Here is a 16110-nt window from a genome sequence, read left to right as displayed (position 1 = left end):
ATGAGAGAGGGGGAGATAAACTGACAATAAAGAATTGTTATATAATAGGAAAGAAAAATTACTTGACTAGTTTATTTCTTAAGGCTTTAGAGATATATAAGTTTAGAAATTGTTTATCAGGTAATTTGCCTTACCCATTCAACGGATATGAAATAATTATACCAAATTTATTTAAGGCCTGAAAGTATATAAAGCATACCAACCAGGAACCAGGAAAACTTCCAGTTGGAGAAAGAGCTTTACTGGTGGAAGAAAGGTACAACATAAAGAGTAGATGTTTCATGACTTGACTTTTGAAATTTAGATAAGTCATTTAAAACTTTTTATAATTGTATCAGAAATTAATGACAGTTACTATGCTGCTACTATGCACTTAATACATGATTTTTACTTTGCTACCATAAGTTCACATGAGGCTTTGTTTTTATTCTTACTTATGATCTTTGTATTTTTAAAGACTTTTCCATAATTTTTCTGCAGTGACTTTGTCATATTTTTCTGCAGTGAAATACATTCAGAATATTTAATTCTTTAGGATTGCTTATAAGACTATGAAATCAAAGTGCCTCTTGTAAAATCACTTGAAAGACTGGTTATTGTAGTTATTTAATCTCTAATTGATGGCATTTTTTTGTGTTTGATTACCACACAATTGTTCTTGTTCATACCTCAGATTTATCAATGAGCTGCATAAGATTTTACTTTAATCTTTATGATTCTTGATAGTTTCTTATCCTGTAGACAAATGCAGTCAATCCTTTATAAATAGAAAGGCAGTATTAATACTGGACTTTTTCGTAATAAAAAATAAATTTAAGACCTCATCAATAATGAATGTCTTAACCTAAAACAGTAACATGAAGTATATGCATAGCTATTAAATGTACAATAAAGACCATCACTTCAGGAAATGGAAATTTAGACAGATGACCTAGGCTTATGATTCTCTAGGCTTAAATGATTTTCATGTCTACCCCCCCAAAAAAAGAATTTTGTTTCTTAAGCTTTCATTTGATAGAACATTAGCTGCCCAGCTTCCTGTACTCTACAATGGAGCCTTGTTATAATATCCATGGGATCTCAGCCAGTGGATCACCTTTATTGGTGAAACCACCTTATAATGAAGTGCTTTCAGTAAACTCTTGGACAAGGTCCAAAATAACCCATCTTATACCAAATTCCACTCTGTAATAAACAAGCTTCAATGTATTGAAAGAAAAATAAAAGCTGCATGAAACTTAGAATTCCCAGAAATCAACCTTTGAAAATCTAATGGTAACTACTGATTTTAAAAGAGGATTTTTTTAACAAGGCATAATCAGGTATTTATTTTAGTGCTTTTTTATAATAAATTTGTATTTTTTTCTTCATCTTCCTTTTTGAAGTAATTTATATGATTTTGATGCTCTTATGGTTTTCCCCCAAATTCTGTCATTTTATATAAAATTATTTTACATTAGTATTTATAAAACTCATTTGGCTCTTTGCTTTTATAAAGTACTAAATTGTACGAGTGGCATATCATTTATTTAAACTGTTAGATGCCATCATCTCTTATTTATGATTCATACATAGTTGAAAGATTTAAAGATATCAAATACTGAATGTTATTTTGAATCAAGTATAGTCTTGGTATATTTTACCTTTTTTTCAAACTAATGTTATGGTATTTATGTTTAAATATTAACATTGTTTCAAAAATTGATCTCTTTCCTCTTGTGAAAGGACACATGTAACCTGCCTTGTCAGTCAGGACTTTACTATACTGCATGTGGAACTGAATTATTACGTAAAGCAGGAGGTAGGAAATATATATGTGCTGCCGAAGCGAGCACAGGAGGTAGGAAATATAAAAAATTCTTTGTGCCATCCTTAATATAGGCCTACTTAAAATTATAATAAATTAAATTGATATATTCATATTTCCATATTTTAGCCTTTAAGGTTGATTGCAATATACATGAAGTTTGTTACCATTAGACTTGGAAACATGTTCCAGTTCCACCTGTTGACTTTGGGCAAGTTACTTAAGTTCTCTGAACTTCCATGTTTTTAATCTTAAAATGGAGATAAATAATAATTTCATAAGAAATAAATCAAACAGGGGCACCTGGGTGACTCAGTGGGTTAAAGCCTCTGCCTTCGGCTGAGGGTCCCAGGGTCCTGGGATTGAGCCCCGCATCGGACTCTCTGCTCAGTGGGGAGCCTGCTTCCTCCTCTTTCTCTGCCTGCCTCTCTGCCTACTTTTATGATCTCTGTCAAATAAATAAATAAAATCTTAAAAAAAATAGATCAAACATTATGAGTATCAAATGCAGTAGAGTGCATAAAAGTTTTTTAAAAGTTTTTTAATTTTTTTTTTTTTTTAGTGTTCCAAAATTCATTGTTTATGTACCACACCCAGTGCTCCATGCAATATGTGCCCTCCATAATACCCACCACCAGGCTCACCCAACCCCACCTCCTCCCTTCCAAAACCCTCAGTTTGTATCTCAGAGGCCACAGTCTCTCATGGTTTGTCTCCCCCTCTGATTTTCCCCATCTCATTTCTCTCCATCTCCCAATGTCCTCCATGTTATTCCTTATGCTCCACAAGTAAGTGAAACCATGTGATAATTGACTCTCTCTGCTTGACTTATTTCACTCAGCATAATCTCTTCCATTCTCATCCATGTTGATACAAAAGTTGGCTATTCATCCTTTCTGATGGAGGCATAATACTGCATTGTGTATATGGACCATATCTTCTTTATCCATTTGTCCGTTGAAGGGCATCTTGGTTCTTTCCACAGTTTGGCGACTGTGGCCATTGCTGCTATGACCACTGGGGTACAGGGGGCCCTTCTTTTCACTACATCTGTATCTTTGGGGTAAATACCCAGTAGTGCAATTGCAGGGTCATAGGGTAGCTCTATTTTTAATTTCTTAAGGAATCTCCACCTGATTTCCAAAGTGGCTGCACCAACTTGCATTCCCACCAACAGTGTAAGAGGGTTTGCATTTCTCCACATCCTCTCCAACACTTGTTTCCTGTCTTGCTAATTTTGGCCATTCTAACTAGTGTAAGGTGGTATCTTGATGTGGTTTTGATTTGAATCTCCCTGATTGCTTATGATGATGAACATTTTTTCATGTCTGCTAGCCATTTGTATGTATTTTTTGGAGAAGTGTCTGTTCATATCTTCTGCCCATTTTTTGACATGATTATCTGTTTTTTCAGTGTTGAGTTTGAGGAGTTCTTTGTGATCTTGAATATCAGCTCTGTGTCATTTGTGAATATTTTCTCCATTTTGTGGGTTACCTCTTTGTTTTGTTGACTGTTTCCTTTGCTGTGCAGAAGCTTTTGATCTTGATGAAGTCCTAAAAGTTCATTTTTGCTTTTGTTTCCTTTGTCTTTGGAGAGATGTTTTGAAAGAAGTTGCTGTGGCCAATATTGAAGAGGTTACTGCCTATGTTCTCCTCTAGGATTTTGATAAATTTCTGCCTCACATTGAGGTCTTTTACCCCTTTCAAGTTTATCTTTGTGTATGGTGTAAGAGAATGGTCAAATTTCATTCTTCTATACATAGCTGTCCAATTTTCTCAGCACCATTTATTGAACAGACTGTCTTCTTTCCAATGTATATTTTTTCCTGCTTTGTCGAAGATTATTTGACCATAGAGTTGAGGGTCCACTTCTGGGCTTTCTACTCTTTTCCACTGGTCTATGTCTTTGTTTTTGTGCCAGTACTATGCTGTCTTGGAAAAACAACCTGGTGATCACAGTTTTGTAGTAAAGCTTGAAATCAGGCAATGTGATGCCCCAGTTTTCTTTTTCTTTTTCTTTTTTTTTTTTTTAAGATTTTATTTATTTATTTGACAGAGAGAGAGAGATCACAAGTAGGCAGAGAGGCAGGCAGAGAGAGAGGAGGAAGCAGTCTCCCTGCAGAGCAGAGAGCCCGATGCGGGGCTCGATCCCAGGACCCTGAGATCATGACCTGAGCCGAAGGCAGCGGCTTAATCCACTGAGCCACCCAGGCGCCCCTTGTTTTCTTTTTCTTTTTCAGCATTTCCTTAGCAATTCAGGGTCTCTTTTGGTTCCATACAAATTTTAGGATTATTTGTTCCAGCTCTTTGAAAAATGCCGGTGGAGGGCACCTGAGTGGCTCAGTGGTTAGTTAAGCCTCTGCCTTCAGCTCAGGTCAATATCTCAGGATCCTGGGATCGAGCCCCACATCAGACTCTCTGCTTAGCAGGGAGCCTGCTTCCCCCTCTCTCTGTCTGCTTCTCTGCCTACTTGTTAACTCTCTCTCTGTCACTAAATAAACAAAATATTTAAAAAAAAAGAAAGAAAGAAAAATGCCGGTGGAATTTTGTTCGGGATGGCATTGAAAGTATAGATTGCTCTGGGCAGTATAGACATTTTAATGGTGTTTATTCTTCTGATCCATGAGCATGGAATCGTCTTCCATCTTTTTGTGTCTTCTTCAATTTCTTTCATGAGTGTTTTGTAGCTCCTGGAGTACAGATATCTTACCTCTTTGGTTAGGTTTATTCCCAAGTATCTTATGGTTCTTCGTGCTTTAGTAAATGGAATCAATTCTCTAATTTTCCTTTCTATATTTTCATTGTTAGTGTATAAGAAAGCAACTGGTTTTTGTACATTGATTTTGTATCCTGCCACATTACTGAATTGCTGTATGAGTTCTTGTAGTTTGGGGGTGGAGTGTTTTGGGTTTTGCATATAAAGTATCATGTCATCTGTGAAGAGAGAGAGTTTGACTTCTTCATTGCCAATTTGTATACCTTTTATTTCTTTTTGTTGTCTGATTGCTGTTGCTAGGACTTCTAGTACATGTTGAACAAGTGTGGCAAGAGTGGGCATCCTTGCCATGTTCCTAATCTCAAAGGGAAGGCTGTCAGCTTTTCCCCATTGAGGATGATATTTGCTGTGGGTTTTTCCTAGATAGATTTTATGAAGTTGAGGAATGTTCCCTCTATCCCTTTACTTTGAATCGTTTTAATAAGGAATGGATGCTGTATCTTGTCATATGAAAAGCTTTTTTTTTTTTCTTTTTTAATCAGGCAAGGAGAAAGATAATAGAATTTGGGGTTGTAAGAATACAATTTGAATTCGAATTTTGACCCTGTTATTTACTGAGTGGCCTTTGTTGATCTTCAGCTTTATCTTCTGGGGGAAAAAAGTGAGCAATATCTATGCAGGAAAATTGTGAGAATTATGCAGTATGTGAAAATGCTTTATAAATTCTGAAGCACTGTTCAAATGTTAGTTGTTAGGGAACCAAAATAATACAGTATAATCGTCATCTCAAATTTTACCGTCAAAAGGACTAATAACCCTTAGAATCTGGTGCATATACTCAAAACCACTTTGAGCTTCTTTCAAAGGAAACTCAATGAAGTTATTCTTTTACTGGCAAGACATATCTCATGATAGTTTACTTTCCATTTTTATATTTCATTTTTATATCTTAAAATGTGTGTACATTGCAAATAGAAAAAGTTATCGGATCAACACCAAAATCCATAAATCCCATTGAGAACATTCTATGAAAGATTCATAGGGAAGGGAATTTTCTTTTTATATATGTTATTTACTGCTGTACTCCCAACATCAAATTTTTGATTAAATGTATGTAGGATTTTGCTAATGTATTTATTTCTCTCAGGACTTTATCATATGATACTTGACTCTCATAAATGCCTACTTCATTTGACCAATTTCTAGAGTCTAGTGACCTTTCTCTTTCTAAATTTTTATTCTTATTCCTTTAACAGCAATAAATCCTTCACATCTTCTCTGTTTCTTCAATAGTGGGCCAGGGATTGTCTTTACTCTTTCTTTTTTTATTTTGAAGGGTGTACTTTTAACAACTTTACCTACAAGGGATGCTGGATTTTTGCACATTCTATTGCAACGTCCATAAACAGTGTTATTCTTACGCAATTGGGTTCTAAAATATTAATTGAATTTCATATTAACTAATTGATTAGCCAAAATATCAGCTATTTTGTTAACCTTTTATTACCACCCTATGATAAAAATTAATTATTCCCTATATAATATTTATTGCATGATATTGCAAGTAGTTACGTAGAAGTGTGTCTCTCTCTGGCACACTGTGACTGCCCAAGATTAAGGACAATTTCCCATATTACCTAGCATTTGTTCATTCACTCACTTATCTAGTATATTTTGAGAGCCTGCTTTGCATTAAGAGCTATTCTGTGTTCTAGGGATACCAAAGATAAGTAAGACAAGGATCATATCTACAAGGAATTCATAGCCTAATTAGCATACAGCAAACACTTACTGTACAGTTTGGTAAGAGCTGTAATAGAGGCAAAGCACACAGCAGTTTTGAGTATATACATACTGGTAAGTATAATGATTCTAGATAGAGGATCTGTTAGTTAACAGTGGAATTTGTTTAACACAGGAAACACCATCTGACAGATTTTAATTTTTTAATGGAAAAAGTGCTTACAATTTTGAAATACATTTTTTTTAAGATTTTATTTATTTGACAGATAGAGATCACAAGCAGGCAGAGAGGCAGGCAGAGAGAGAGGAAGGGAAGCAGGCTCCCCGCTGAGCAGAGAGCCCGATGTGGGGCTCGATCCCAGGACCCTGGGATCACTACCTGAGCCGAAGGCAGAGGCTTTAACCCACTGAGCCACCCAGGCGCCCCTTGAAATACATTCTTGAGGAAATTCAGAATATGCTATTTTTCTTGATAATCCCATCCTCAGATCTCTTGGCCTCTCTACTCAGGATTATTGAGTGTTGACTTACTTAAAGGAAACAGCAAGAACATAGCAACTAATCTTATGTAGTACTTTTATTGTATAGCATGTAGTCTGTCAAAGCTTTCACAACCATTAGTTCTTCTGGTTCTCAAAATAGTCTGCCAAAGTCAGCAACACATTTAAAAATGAGGAAAGTGAAACAGTGACATCACAGTCAAGGTCATGATGCTCTTTCTACTGCTTTGTTGGAGTTTTGTACTTTCATATTTTTTTTAGTATACTTTTATTTCCTAAAATCTCTTTATGAAAAGTATATTCTTAGAATTCTGAACGTCGGCTTCATTATCTAACTTGTTTTCTAAAGGAGTGCTTTCCAGAATAATCTTAACATTTCTATAATATTAAACAAAAATACATAACATCCATTAAAAAGTATAAGCTGCTTGAGGGCAGAAATAGTCCTAGAGCATAATATACTGCTTGACACATCAGAGGTGCTTAGTAAACATTTTTTGATAAGAAGAAGGAATCTTTTTAATTAGCAATAATCGCGCCTCGGATAAACCTCATTGGCTACGATACTGCCACTGCGCAAAGCTAGAAGGAATCTTTTTAAAACGACCCAAAAACCTTAACATTGCCTTAGGTAACATAGCTAACTTGTGATGCTAGAATCAAAACTTGTACACAGGTGTCATAAGTTCTAATTCTAGATAAGGTGTTAAGACACCTTACCAACTTACCTTATATGAAAGCCTCAGTTTCCTGATGACTGTTCTTGTGATTTCACTTCCATTTCATCCACCCACTTCCATTGATTATACTGTAAAACTTCCTTACTCATGATACCTTGAACTCTGTCCTTCTCTCTAATTACTTCTCTGATCTTCTGTGCTCCAGCTTTTACTCCATTCCTCCTTGTATACTTACTCCTTTGGTTTTCTCCCGGTTTATCAATTTCCTGCAGTCTTAGCTTTCCTTTTTTTTTTTAATCTTACAATTCTTTTTATTTCTGAAAGTCAATATTAATATCCCTGTTTCTTCTCATTAACATACAATGTATTATTTGCTTCAGGTGTACAGGTCTGTGAATCATCAGTCTTATATAATTCACAGCACTCACCATGGCACATAGCCTCCCCAAAGTCCATCACCCAGGCACCCAATCCCTCCCCTCCACCCCCCCAGTAATCTTCAGTTTGTTTCCTGAGATTAAGAGTCTCTTATGCTTTGTCTCCCTCCCTGGTCCCAACTTGTTTCATTTTTTTCCCTCCCTGCCCCCACAATCCCCTGCCCTGCCTCTCAAATTCCTCATATAAGGGAGATCATATGATAATTGTCTTTCTCTGATTGACTTATTTCGCTCAGAATAATATCCTCTAGTTCTATCCACATCATTGCAATAGTCAAGATTTCACTTTTTTGATGGCTGCATAGTATTCAGTTGTGTGTGTGTGTGTGTGTGTGTGTGTGTATACACATATATATCACATCTTTTTTTTTTTTTTTGATTTATAATTTTTTCCCCCTTTTTATTAATTTTTTCAGCGTAACAGTATTCATTCTTTTTGCACAACACCCAGTGCTCCATGCAAAACGTGCCCTCCCCATCACCCACCACCTGTTCCCCCAACCTCCCACCCCTGACCCTTCAAAACCCTCAGGTTGTTTTTCAGAGTCCATAGTCTCTTATGGTTCGCCTCCCCTCCCCAATGTCCATAGCCCGCTCCCCCTCTCCCAATCCCACCTCCCCCCAGCAACCCCCAGTTTGTTTTGTGAGATTAAGAGTCATTTATGGTTTGTCTCCCTCCCAATCCCATCTTGTTTCATTTATTCTTCTCCTATCCCCCTACCCCCCCATGTTGCTTCTCCATGTCCTCATATCAGGGAGATCATATGATAGTTGTCTTTCTCCGATTGACTTATTTCACTAAGCATGATACGCTCTAGTTCCATCCACATCGTCGCAAATGGCAAGATTTCATTTCTTTTGATGGCTGCATAGTATTCCATTGTATCACATCTTCTTTATCCATTCATCTGTAGATGGACATCTAGGTTCTTTCTACAGTTTGGCTATTGTGGACATTGCTGCTATAAACATTCAGGTGCATGTGTCCCTTTGGATCACTACATTTGTATCTTTAGGGTAAATACCCAGTAGTGTAATTGCTGGGTTGTACGGTAGCTCTATTTTCAAATTTTTGAGGAACTTCCATACTGTTTTACAGAGTGGCTGCACCAGCTTGCATTCCCACCAACAGTGTGGGAGGGTTTCCTTTCCTTTACATCCTCACCAACACCTGTTCTTTCTGACTGCTTAATTTAAACCATTCTGACTGGTATGAGGTGGTATCTCGCTTTGGTTTTTGATTTCTATCTCCCTGATGCTGAGTGAAGTGGAGCACTTTTTCATGTCTGTTAGCCATCTGGTTCTCTTCTTTGCAGAAATGCCTATTCATGTCTTCTGCCCATTTCTTGATTGGATTATTTGTTCTTTGGGTGTTGAGTTTGACAAATTCTTTATAGATTTTAGATAGTAGCCCTTTATCTGATATGTCGTTTGCAAATATCTTCTCCCATTCTGTCAGTTATCTTTTAGTTTTGTTGACTGTTTCTTTTGCTGTGCAAAAGCTTTTGATCTTGATGAAGTCCCAATAGTTCATTTTTGCCCTTGCTTCCCTTGTCTTTAGTGATGTTTCTAGGAAAAAGTTGTTGCGGCTGAGGTCGAAGAGGTTGCTGCCTGTGTTCTTCTCAAGGATTTTGATGGATTCCTGTCTCACACTGAGGTCTTTCATCCATTTTGAATCTACTTTTGTGTGTGGTGTAAGGAAATGGTCCAGTTTCACTCTTCCGCATGTGGCTGTCCAATTTTCCCAACACCATTTGTGGAAGAGACTGTCTTTTTTCCATTGGACATTCTTTCCTGCCTTGTCAAAGATGAATTGACCATAGAGTTGAGGGTCTACTTCTGGGCTTTCTATTCTGTTCCTTTCATCCAGGTGTCTGTTTTTGTGCCAGTACCATACTGTCTTGATGATGACAGCTTTGTAATAGAGCTTGAAGTCTGAAATTGTAATGCCACCACCTTTGGCTTTCTTTTTCAACATTCCTCTGGCTATTCAGGGGTCTTTTCTTACTCCATATAAATTATAGGATTATTTGTTTCACTTCTTTGAAAAAAGTTGATGGTATTTTGATAGGGATTGCATTAAATGTGTAGATTGCTCTAGGAAGCATGGACATTTTCACAATATTTGTTCTTCCAATCCGTGAGCATGGAATGTTTTTCCATTTCTTTGTGTCTTCCTCAATTTCTTTCATGAACACTTTATAGCTTTCTGAGTACAGATTCTTTGCCTCTTTGGTTGGGTTTATTCCTAGGTATCTTATGGTTTTGGGTGCACTTGTAAATGGGATCGACTCAATTTCTCTTTCTTCTGTCTTGCTGTTAGTGTATAGAAATGCAACTGATTTCTGTGCATTGATTTTATATCCTCACAGTTTATAGTATTCCTGAATGAGTTCTAGCAGTTTTGGAGTGGAGTCTTTTGGGTTTTCCACATGAAGTATCATATCATCTTCAGAGAGTGAGAATTTGACTTCTTCTTTGCTGATTCGGATGACTTTTTATTTCTTTTTGTTGTCTGATTGCTGAGACTAAGACTTCTGGTACTATGTTGAATAGCAGTGGTAAGAGTGGGCAGCCCTGCTGTGTTCCTGACCTAAGGGGAAAATCTCTCAGTCTTTCCCCATTCAGAATGATATTCACTGTGGGTTTTTCATAGATGGCTTTGATGATATTGAGGTAGATACGCTCCATCCCTACACTGTGAAGAGTTTTGATGAAGAAAGGATGCTGTACTTGGTCAAATGCTTTTTTAGCATCTGTTGAGAATATCATATGGTTCTTGTTCTTTCTTTTATTAATGTATTGTGTCACATTGATTGATTTGCAGATGTTGAACCAACCTGCAGCCCAGTCATAAATCCTACTTGGTCATGGTGAATGAACCTTTTAATGTACTGTCGGAACCTATTGGCTAGTATTTTGGTGAGAATTTTTGCATCCGTGTTCATCAGATATATTGGTCTGTAATTCTCTTTTTGATGGGGTCTTTGTCTGGTTTTGGGATCAAGGGAATACTGCCCTCATAAAATGAATTTGGTAGTTTTCCTTCCATTTCTATTTTTTAGAACAGTTTCAGGAGAATAGGTATTAATTCTTCTTTAAATGTGTGGTAGACTTCCCCTGGGAAGCCATCTGGCCCTGGGCTCCTGTTTGTTGGGAGATTTTTGATGACTGCTTCAGCTTCTTATGGATCTGTTCAGGTTTTCTTTTTCTTCCTGGTTCAGTTTGGGTAGTTTTTATGGAGCTAGAAATGCATCTATTTCTTCCAGATTGTCAGATTTGCTGGTGTATAGTTGCTTTTGCTTGTAATATATTCTTATAATTGTTTGTATTTCTTTGTTATTGGTTGCAATGTTCCTCTTTCATTCTTGATTTTATTTATTTGGGTCCTTTCTCTTTTCTTTTTGATAAGTCTGGCCAGCGGTTTATCAATCTTATTAATTCTTTCAAAGAACCAACTCCTAGTTTTGTTCATCTTTTCTACTGGGTTTTTTTTTTTTTCTATTTCATTGATTTCTGCTCTGATCTTTATTATTTCTCTTCTCTTGCTGGGTTTAGGCTTTCTTTGCTGTTCTTTCTGCAGCTCCTGTAGGTGTAGGGCTCGGTTTTGTACTTGAGACCTTTCTTATTTCTTGAGAAAGGCTTGTATGGCTATATACTTTTCTCTCAGGACCACCTTTGCTGTATTGCAAAGATTTTGAACAGTTTTGTTTTCATTTTCATTTTTTTCCATGAATTTTTTTAAATTCCTCCTTAATTTCCTGGTTGACCCATTCATTCTTTAGTAGGATGCTCTTCTGCCTCCATGTATTTGAGTTCTCTCCAAACTTCCTCTTGTGGTTGAGTTCTAACTTCAGAGCATTGTGGTCTGAAAATATGCAGGGAATGATCCTAATCTTTTGGTACCGGTTGAGACATGATTTGTGACCCAGGATGTGGTCTCTTCTGGAGAATGTTCCATGTGCCCTAGAGAAGAGTGTTTATTCTGTTGCTTTGAAATGGAATGTTCTGAATACATCCATGAAATCCATCTGGTCCAGTGTATCATTTAAAGCCCTTATTTCCTTCTTGATCTTTTGCTTAGATGATCTGTCCATTTCAGTGAGGGGGTGTTAAAGTCTCCTACTATTATTGTATTATTGCCAGTGCGTTTCTTTGATTTGGTTATTAATTGGTTTATATAATTGGCTGCTCCTATGTTAGGGCATAGATATTTAAAGTTGTTAGATCTTCTTGTTGGGCAGACCCTTTAGTGTCCTTCCTCATCTTTTATTATAGCCTTTGGCTCAAAAGCTAATTTATCTGATAGAAGGATTGCCACCCCAGCTTTCTTTTGTTATCCATTAGCATGGTAAATTGTTTTACACCCCCTCAATTTAAATCCGGAGGTGTCTTTGGGTGTAAAATGAGTTTCTTGCAGACTGCATATTGATGGTTCTTGTTTTTTGGTTTTTTGTTTGTTTGTTTGTTTGTTTTTATCCATTCTGATACCCTGTGTCTTTTGATTGGGGCATTTAGCCCATTTACATTCAGGGTAACTATTGAATGATATTAATTTAGTGTCATTGTATTGCCTATAAGGCGACTATTACTGTATATTATCTCTGTTCCTTTCTGGTCTGTTACTTTTAAGCTCTCTCTTTGTTTAGAGGACCCCTTTCAATATTTCCTGTAGGGCTGGTTTGATGCTTGCAAATTCTTTTAGTTTTTGTTTGTCCTGGGAGTTTTTTATCTCTCCTATTTTCAGTGACAGCCTATCTGGATATAGTATTCTTGGCTGCATATTTTTCTCATTTAGTACTCTGAATATTTCATGCTAGTCCTTTCTGGCCTGCTAGGTCTCTGTGGATAAGTCTGCTGCCAATCTAATATTTCTACTGTTGTATGTTATAGACCTCTTGTCCCAAGCTGCTTTCAGGATTTTCTCTTTGTCACTGAGACTTGTAAGTTTTACTATTAGATGAGGGGGTGTGGACCTATTTTATTGGTTTTGAGGAAGATTCTCTGTGCATCCTGGATTTTTATGCTTGTTTCCTTCACCAAATTAGGTAAATTCTTTGCTGTAATTTGCTCCAATATACTTTCTCTTCCTTCTCTCTCTCTCTTTCTTCTTCTTCTGGGATCCTAATTATTCTAATATTGCTTCATCTTATGATATCACTTATCTCTCAAATTCTCCCCTCATAGTCCAGTAGTTGTTTATCTCTCTTTTTCTCAGCTTCTTTATTCTCCATCATTTGGTCTTTTGTATCACTAATTCTCTCTTCTGCCTCATTTTTTCCTAGCTGTAAGAGCTTCCATTTTTGATTGCACCTCATTAATAGCTTTTTTGATTTCAATTTGGTTACATTTTACATATACACACATATGTGTGTGTATACATATATATATATACATATATATATATGTATACACACACACACAAACATACACACATAAGGATAAACGGTAAAGGGATGGAATATGACCATAAAGATGAAAATTTAAAAAGACTCTAAAAATGAATTGATAAGAAGATGATTGAAAAAGAAAGAGGAAAGAATGTGATTACGCTGGAGATAGAACAAAGATATGTGCTAGATTTAGGGTATAGTTTTTTGTGTGTGTGTGTTTTTTTTTTTTTTAGGGTATAGTTTGATATATTAGAAGAAACTGTATCCCAAAATTTTAATGAAGGAAAAACCTGTATGTATACAAAAAAATAAGGTTAAATATAATGAAGGAATAGAGTATGACAATAAAAATTAAAGATTTCTTACAAGGTATTGATAAGATAAAATTGTTTAAAAAACATTAAAATAGGAAAGAGGAAAATTTTTTTAAAATAGAATAAGCAAAAAATAAAATAAAAAAATTTTAACTTTGAAAGTCTAAAGAATCATGGGGAAAAAGCCATGCATTCTATGTGCTGTATTCTCATAGCTCTAAAGTTTTACAGTTCTCATTAATCGGTGAATTTGGTCTTGGCTAGACGTTCTTGTTGATCTTCTGGGGGAGAGGCCTGTTGTAGTTATTCTCAAATGTCTTTGCTCAAGGCAGAATTGAACCACCCTTGCCAGGGACCAGGCTAAGTAATCTGCTCAGGTTTGCTCTTGGGAGCTTTTTTCCCTAAATGCGTTCTATAGAGCTTTGGGGGATGGGAATGAAGATAGTGACCTCCTAATCTCCAGCCCATAGGAGCTGAGAGGTTGGGGACCAACTCCTCAGTGAGCCCTCAGAGAAAATCAGTCTGTCAGTCCCATCTTCATGGTCTCCAGCTGTGCTCCAAGCTCACCCAGCCTGTGACTGTGCATTTCTATCTCTGGCGAACAGCCCTGTTTGGGAGTCTCTAAACCCAGGATATTCCTGCAGCACATTCCCATGCCACTCCTCCCAGGAGAGGAAGGAGGGAGTCTCCCCAGATCTGTCACTTGTGGGTTCCCTGCTTGAAGAGCAGTGGCCCGACTGTGCTTTGGTTCATGGCTTAAGTTAATCCCAAGCTGAAAGCCCCTTCCTCAGCTCTGTCTCACATATAGCCAGCTTCCCCACTCTGTCTGCCACACTCAAACAGCCCTGGTGTTTTTGTGACCCTGCAGTTCCTGAGACCACACTGTCCCAGCAAAGGCTCTACCCACCTCCCACCTCTCCCCTGCTAAGCCTCTGGAGTGACATCCCTCAGTGGAGCAGACTTCTAAAAGTTCCGATTTTGTGCTCGACTGTTCTACCACTTGCTGGGAGCCAGCCCCTCTCCCCTGCAGTCTGTCTTCCCATGTATCACCTCAGATTCACTTCTCCACACATCCTACCTTCCAGAAAGTGGTTGCTTTTCTATTCCCGAAATTGCTGCTCTTCTTCTCTTCTATCTCCTGTTGAATTTGTAGGTGTTCAGAATGATTTGATAACTATCTAGCTGAGCTCCTGGGACCCAATGATATTTAGGTCTCCTACTTCTCCGCCATCTTGCTCCTCCCCCTCCAGCTTCCTTCCTTCTAAGTTTGGACTTCATAGTCACTGTAACTATTCTCTTGCTCAGGTCCTGAACTCCTGTCCACCTTTGTCATTCTGCTATCTTAGTCTTGCAAAATCACAAATCTAATTTAATGTCACCGTCTATCTTTGCTATTTATACATCTGGGATGTTGAGTACTACTTAAAAATTTTGTATAGTAGTATGGATTGGTGCCATTGCAGTATAATGGCTTCCAGTCTTAATTGGATTCCCAGTACTGCTTTTCAGGTTGTATGTTTTCCCTGATTAGTTTTCCATCTCTTCCCTCACCCAGCAGCAACTGGACTAAACTTACATGTTACTTCTTAGCCCAATTCCCTTCCCAGTTAATATGCTTCCTCTGAATAATCTTATCCTCTCTTCAACTGTGTGCTGATGATTCTTGACCCATCATCTAGCTACATACTCAACATGTTGGGTGTTCCATAGTATCTCGAATTCCATTTGTACAAAATAATTCTTTCCTGAACTTGCTCTTCTCTGTTTTAGCTGGTAACACCATCATTCATGTCCTTCTCTAAATCTTAAACTATCAAGTCATCCAAGTTTTAGAGTTGAGCAACAATGCTCAATTTTCTATCTTTACTGATTGCATTAAGACCTTCATAATCTTTTCTAACCCAGTGTAATGGGTCCTAACTAGTCACTTTGCTACCTGTCTTACTCCTAAAGTCCACTTTACATTTTGTTGCCACTTAACCAATCAGAAATGCCAATCTGACCTCACTCACTTCTTTAAAACCCTTCTATGGGGGCGCCTGGGTGGCTCAGTGGGTTAAGGTCTCTGCCTTCGGCTCAGGTCATGGTCTCAGGGTCCTGGGATGGAGCCCCATATCCGGCTCTCTGCTCGGTGTGGAGCCTGCTTCCCCCCTCTCTCTGCCTGCCTCTCTGCCTGCTTGTAATCTCTCTCTCTCTAATAACTAAATAAAAAATATTAAAAAATAAAAATAAAAAAATAAAACCCTTCTATGTACAAGACCAAGTCAAAACTCTATATGAAAACATACCAGGCTTTTTATGATCTGGTCTTTGCTGGTGTTTCCAGCCTTATCTCCTGCCACCCTTTGTTGACATTATACTTAAGAATAGTTTTAAAAACAGACCATGCTGTTTCAGATCTATCGCTTTTGCTAATGCTCTTTCACTTGTGCAGAGTTCCCTCCCTCTACTTTACCTAGCAAACTCCTACTCATCCTGAGAGATTTAGGTAAGGCATTATTTCTCTGAAAACACTGTGTCT

The 16110-nt window shown here is 37.4% G+C and overlaps 1 non-coding gene across 1 annotated transcript; it reads right to left on the bottom strand.

Annotated features, from left to right (window-relative positions):
• Positions 1 to 7201: 7201 nt before the first annotated feature.
• LOC123930307 lies at positions 7202 to 7349 on the bottom strand. Its single transcript, XR_006816036.1, has one exon. It is a non-coding gene; the product is annotated as a U4 spliceosomal RNA (small nuclear RNA).
• Between the last annotated feature and the right edge of the window lie 8761 nt (positions 7350 to 16110).

This window comes from Meles meles, chromosome 18, assembly GCF_922984935.1.
Source record: "Meles meles chromosome 18, mMelMel3.1 paternal haplotype, whole genome shotgun sequence".
NCBI lineage: Eukaryota > Metazoa > Chordata > Mammalia > Carnivora > Mustelidae > Meles > Meles meles.
This window is presented reverse-complemented; position numbering and strand designations above follow the sequence as displayed.